This window comes from Somniosus microcephalus, chromosome 10 (assembly GCF_052327205.1).
Source record: "Somniosus microcephalus isolate GS21.2 chromosome 10, FLI_Smic_1.0, whole genome shotgun sequence".
Classification (NCBI taxonomy): Eukaryota; Metazoa; Chordata; class Chondrichthyes; order Squaliformes; family Somniosidae; genus Somniosus; species Somniosus microcephalus.
The window spans coordinates 165,862,048-165,869,059 of NC_140996.1; positions in this window are offsets into that span (position 1 = coordinate 165,862,048).

The following is a 7,012-nucleotide window of genomic DNA, read 5'->3' on the forward strand; positions in this document are numbered from 1 at the left end:
CAGTTGTGGCCTAACCAGTGCTTTATAAAGGTTCAGTATAAGTTCTCTACTTTTGTACTCAATACCTCTATTTATGAAGCCCAAGATCCCATATGCTTTGTTAACCACTCTCAATATGTCCTGCCACCTTCAGGAACCTATGCATATTAACTCCCAGGTCCCTCTGTCCCTGCACACTCTTTAAAACTGTGCCATTAAGTGTATATTGCCTCTCCCTGTTGCTTCTGCCAAAATGCATCACCTCACACTTCTCTTAAATTCCATCTGCCACTTGTCTGCCCATTCTGCTATGTCCTGTTGCAGTCGATTGATATCATCACTGTTTGCCACACCCCCAAGTTTGGTGTCATCGGCAAATTTAGAAATTCTACTCTATTCCAATATCCAGGCCATCAAAAAAAAAAGCAGTGGCCCCAGCACTGACCCTTGGGGAACACCACTGTCTACCATCCTCCAGTCTGAAAAACAGCCATTTACCACAACTCGCTGTTTTCTGTCCGCAAGCCAATTCCTCATCCAAGCGGACAAACAGTCTGCTTGTTTGGTACCCCATCCAGTGGCTTAAACATTCACTTTCTCCACCATCAGAGTACCATGGCTGGCGTGTGTACTGTCTACAGGATGCACTACAGCAACTTGCCAAGGCTTCTTCCGTAGCACCTCCCGAACCTGCGACCTCCACCATCTAGGTCAAGAATAGCAGGTGCATGGGAATGCTATGGGCTGGATTTTCTCTGTGGTGGCGGGATAGCTGATTGACGGATTCTGGTCCTGCTCCCGGCTGCAGCTGCTCTATCAGTGATTTTCCCTTGATTGGCCTTGTTAAGCCCACCCTGCGGGCTTCCCGGCCAAGTAACAGGAAGCAGGTCATCTGATGTTATTTGTGTTTGACAGTTGTTCTGTCAGTATTTTACAGCATTGAGGCGCTGCAAACACTGATGAACACTGCACAAAGGTGGACGGTTGCACCCAGGCTCACCCATGACTCCCTCCATAAGCATATGCACGTAGGGAGGTCCTCTTCCAAGGGCGGAAGAAACCTCCCCAGGCCACCAACGCAGCCTGGTTGCACATTGCACAGGGGGGCAAAAGCAGGGATGTCGTCAGGAGTCCCTGGCTGCAGTGGCGCCAACCTTTCAGTGGATCACAACGTTACTACAAAGCCACACTCAAACTCACCCCGCTGTGCCACTCAACACTTCCCCGTCACTCTACCTTCCATACCCTTCTCCTGCACATCCTTACACCAACTTGCCTTGCAACTCCAACCAACCCTCTCTATCTACTTTATCACTTCCCCATCTCACTAGCCACCCCTCACCCTCACCTTCATCCTATTGCAAGCATACCAACTAGCAACACACAAGGGTAGGCACTTGAGACGTTTAGCCAATGTCCATGTGAAGTTTCTGGTAATGTGTTGTCATAGTGAAATCTGTATTTTCAACACTGCACCTTATTGGACAGATCTGTGCACACATTGAGAAGTGTCTTACTGAGTTCCAGTGAATGCTGAGGCATAACTCTTACCCCGCCCCCCTGCTATAGTGATGAGTTGTGCATGGAATGGCTTGGATATTAAAGGGATGCTTTACGGTGCTGGGATGGTGTCAACCTGGTGCATCATGTGGCAGTCAGGGTTTACAGCGTCAAGTGAAGTAAATCTGGCCATGGTGATGCCATCGTTGGCCTCCCTGGGCATCAATGTTGTCAGGGGTTGATGCCCTGTATCCTGTGCAGCATCAGGTGATAGCGGAGAAGGTTGGTGCTGCTGGTGTGCCTGGTGATGTTGGGGCTGAGTGTGGAAGGAATCAGAGGAGCAAGGCGAGATAGTTTCTAGGGCACCGATGATACTGCAGTAGATGGCAGCTGCAGCTGAGATGACAGAAGCGATCTGTCAATGGTGAGAGAGGTTGCTCCAATGAGGTGGCACTGGGCATACAGTTGGCTCTAAACACTTGCAAGCTAAAGAAATCTCTGTCTTACAAATCAGTAACTAACAGTTTCTGCGCTCTGAAACTGACCATCTGCAACATGGCATTTTTTACACCACTTCTGCAGCTTTCAGCTTATCAGATACATCAGAGCAGACTCAACTCCCGCCAGGGTGAGCTGGCATATTCCCCGAGCAGCGGGTAACCCGTCGGGGAGCACAAAAAATTGGAAGGAAGCCTCAAAATAGCATTCAATTTGGCTGTTAACCTGCTAACTGACGCCCAGTTTGGGTTCCGCCAGGGCCACTCGGCGCCTGACCTTGGTCCAAACATGGACAAAAGAGCTGAACTCAAGAGGTGAGGTGAGAGTGACTGCCCTTGACATCAAGGCAGCATTTAATCAAGTGTGGCATCAAGGAGCCCCAGCAAAACTGCAGTCAATGGGAATCAAGGGGAAAACTCTCTATTGGTTGGAATCATACCTAGCACAAAGGAAGTTGGCTGTGGTTGTTGGAGGTCATTCATCTCAATCACATGACATTACTGCAGGAGTTCCGCAGGGCAGTGTCCTAGGCCCAACCGTCTTCAGCTGTTTCATCAATGACCTTCCCTCCATCATAAGGTCAGAAGTGGGGATGTTCACTGATGATTGCACACTGTTCACCATTCGAGACTCGTCAGATACTGATGCAGTCCGTGTCCATATGCTGCAAGACCTGGACAACATTCAGACTTGGGCTGACAAGTGGCAAGTAACATTCGCACCACACAAGTGCCAGGCAATGACCATCTCCAACAAGCGAGACTCTAACCATCTCCCCTTGACATTCAATGGCATTACCATCGCTGAATCCCCCACTATCAACATCCTGGGGGTTACCATTGATCAGAAACTGAACTGGACCAGTCATATAAATACTGTGGCTACAAGAGCAGGCCAGAGGCTGGGAATTCTGCGGCGAGTGTCTCACCTCCTGACTCCCCAAAGCCTTTCCACCATCTACAAGGCACAAGTCAGGAGTGTGATAGAATACTCTCCACTTGCCTGGATGAGTGCAGCTCCAACAACACTCAAGAAGCTCGACACCATTCAGGATAAAGCAGCCCGCTTGATTGGCACTCCATCCACCACCTTCAACATTCACTCCCTCCACCACCGGTGCACTGTGGCTGCAGTGTGTACCATCTACAAGATGCACTGCAACAACTCGCCAAAGCTCCTTCAACAGCACCTTCCAAACCCGCAACCTTTACCACTTAGAAGGACAAGGGCAGCAGATGCATGGGAACATCACCACCTACAAGTTCCCCTCCAAGCCACACACCACCCTGACTTGAAACTGTATCGCCGTTCCTTCACTGTCGCTGGGCCAAAATCCTGGAACTCCCTTCCTAACAGCATTGTGGGTGTACCTACACCATATGGACTGCAGCGGTTCAAGAAGGCGGCTCACCACCATCTTAATGGCAATTAGGGATGGGCACTAAATGCAGGCCTAGCCAGTGACACCCATATCCCATCAATGAATAAAAAATAAAAATTGTTTCCCCCGCTGTTTGGGGTCGGGTCAGTTCTGCGCAGACAGACCCGACACTTGGGAGACTCGCGTGGAGGTGGGTTGACAGTGGGTTTCCTACCTGCTGTCAATCTTTGCTATTTTGACAGCGGCCCTGCCTTCAAATCCGCCCTTCGAGCGCTGGCAAAATCCAGTGTTAGATCCGTGTATCTTAATGTTGTGTTCTTCAATAATCAGAGAACGACTGCAGGGAACGATTCAACAGGTGTTTACTGAATGAGGGTTACTCTAGAACTAACTATACAGATCACCACTCAGGGTTTATATACAGGTGTGGTCACTGCCGGTACTACAGTATACAGGAGCTGTAAAAAGTAGTTCTCCCCTTACATTACAATTCCTCCCCTTTTAGATTAACAGTACCATAACACTCATTTAACAATTAAATATCAAACTAATTACAATTAACGCTTTTAACATGCAACATTAGCTGAAAATAGTCTATTTATAAATTCAGTCTTTGGGGAGGCTTCCTGATCCTTTCTGGATAGCGCCTTTCCCGAGTGTCTTGTTCTTGGTGCGGAGGCGATTCTGGCCCCCTGTCGTCGGTTGGTTCATCAGCTTCCGATGCTACCTGTACGTCGGGTTCATCACCAGGTACGTATGGGCGAGGCATGGGGTTGACTTGTTCCTGTGACTCTCGGATCTGGTCAGCATGGCGTCTCACGATGCTCTCCCCAACGTCCACTGTGTACATTAGTGGGCCCTGCCGTGTGCATATTGCTCCTGGCTGCCATTTTTCTGTTCGGTAGTCGCGGGCCAAGATTGGTTGCCCTATATTGAAGCTCCTTGTTGGCTTCTCATGGATGTGCTGGAATTGCTTACTCTCGACATCTCTTCGTACGTTTGGTCTGAGCAAATCCAGGCGAGATCTTAACCTTCGGTTAAAGAACATCATGGCTGGGGCCTGGTTGGTGACTGCATGTGTCGCATTCCGGTAGGCGAACAGGAAATTGTCCACCTTGTGCTGCAGCGGAATGTTGTCATTGTACATAGCCTTTATTGCCTTCTTAAAGGTTTGTACGAACCTCTCAGCCAATCCATTTGTGGCTGGATGATACGGGGCGGATGTGTAATGCCTTACCCCATTCCTTTTCATAAATCTTTGAAATTCTTCGGACACAAACTGTGGTCCGTTATCAGAGCAAATCTGCTCTGGCAAGCCGTTCCTGGCAAAAATGGTCCGTAGGACTGCAATAGTTTTCTCCGTGGTGGTGGAGGACATTTTGATCACCTCAGGCTACTTCGAGTGCGCATCCACGGCTATTAAGAACTTTGAGTCCATGAATGGACCAGCAAAATCAATATGCACCCATTGCCATGGAGAGGAGGGCCACTCCCGTGGGTGTAGAGGGGCATGTGGTGGTGCATTTGGGACCTTCTGGCATCCTGAGCAGCTCTTGGTTAGGTCCTCGATTTGCTGACCGATCCCCGGCCACCACACATAAGCCCTGGCAAGGCTTTTCATTTTCACCACTCCCAGATGGCCTTCGTGAAGCTCATTGAGCACTCTCTCCCTTAACTTGGGTGGAATTACCACTCGGGATCCACACATCAAGGTCCCCTGGCATACTGACAGCTGTTCTCTTCTGGATGAGAATGCTGGCAACAGTGAGTCGCCATGTGTTGGCCATCCCTTCACCGTCAAATCATATACCTGAGACAGTGTCTGGTCATTTCAGGTCTCCTCTATATCCGCGTTAGTTACTGGCAAGCGTTCAATTATAGTCGAATAAAATATTTCGACAGGGTCCACTGCTGGTGCTTCCTCCGCAGTAGGCAGTGGCAGGTGTGATAGCCCATCAGCGTTTCGTGCCCTTATACTCTATTTCATATTGGTTCGCCTCTAGAAAAAGGGACCATCTTTGTAGCTGTTGTGCAGTCATCACCGGAACGCCCTTCTTTGGATTAAAGATGGAGACAAGTGGTTGGTGGTCAGTCAGCAAGGTGAACTTCTGCCCGTGCAGATAGTGGTTGAAGTTTTTCACTCCCCACACTAGGCCGAGGGCCTCCCTGTCAATCTGGGCGTAGTTACGCTCGGCTGAGGTTAGTGATCGTGACGCAAAGGCTATTGGCCTCTTTGAGCCGTCCGAGAATTTGTGCGACAGCACCGCTCCAATGCCGTAGGGTGATGCATCACATGCCAACCAAATTGGTAATGCCGGGTTGTAATGGGCCAATACCTCTTTCGATGCGATTAGTGTTTTGCTCTTCTGGAAAGCTAGTCTACATTCGTCACTCCACTTCCATGGCACCCCAGTTTGCAGTAGGGTGTTCAGTGGGTGTAGTATTGTAGACAAATTTGGCAAGAACTTATGGTAGTAGTTTAGCAGCCCGAGGAACGACCTCAGTTGCGACACATTTTCCGGTGCTGGAGCCTTGACTACTGCCTCAATCTTCTCTGGGGACTTATGTAACCCCTCTTTATCGATAACGTGGCCACAATACGAGATCTGTTTTCTAAAAAACTCGCATTTGGGGCGGTTAGCTCGGAGCCCATATTCCTGCAATCTAGTGAGCACCTGCTCCAGGTTGGCAAGGTGATCACTGTCATTTTCGCCCGTGACCAGGATGTCGTCCAAATAACACTGGGTCCCTGGGATCCCTTGCAGGACTTGTTCCATTGCCCTCTGCCAAATAGCCGGAGCTGATGCTACCCCGAATACCAGCCGGTTGTATTGGTAGAGACCTTTATGGGTGTTGATTGTGAGGTTTTTTTTGATGCTTCTTCTACCTCCATTTGCAGATACGCCTGGGCCAGATCAATCTTAGTGAAGCATTTCCCTCCAGATAGCGAGGCGAAAATATCTTCAATCCGCGGAAGTGGATATTGTACGGTGTGAAGGACCGGGTTCACTGTTACCTTAAAGTCTGCACAGATGCGAACCTTCCTTGGTTCTCCAGGCGTGCTGCTCAACGACTTTTTAATCACAGGGACGATGGGTGTAGCCCACTCGCTCCAGTCTACCTTGGACAGCACACCTGAACGTTCCAGACTCTCCAGCTCTGCTTCGACGGGCTTGCGTTTTCAATTTTAATCATCGCTGTCATGCCTTTTAGTGTTCCGAGTCCTTGCTGGAACACTTCTTTCGTGTCAGTTAGGATCTTTGACAGTCGTCCAGGTGTGACGTCGTCATCGTTTTTGTCAGCCACAGTCAGTGCCTGTATGGAATGCCAATCTAGCTGTATCTTCCGGATCCATTCACGTCCTAGTAATGGTGGTCCTCCATCTGGCAATACATATAGGTCCATTTTTGGTGTTTCCTTGCCGTTATATATAACGTTCACCCTTATTTTTCCTTTGGGGTAGACTTTTTGCCCCGTGTACGTCTTCAAGACAATCTTTGTATCTCTCAAGGGTATATGTGAGAATAGCTGCTTGTAGTCCCTTCGGTTTATGACTGTTAGGGCTGATCCTGTGTCCAATTCCATTTTCACTTGGACTCCTGCTATTTTGAGCGTGACCCAGATAGTTTGGTGATCCTCCGTTTTGATCATATG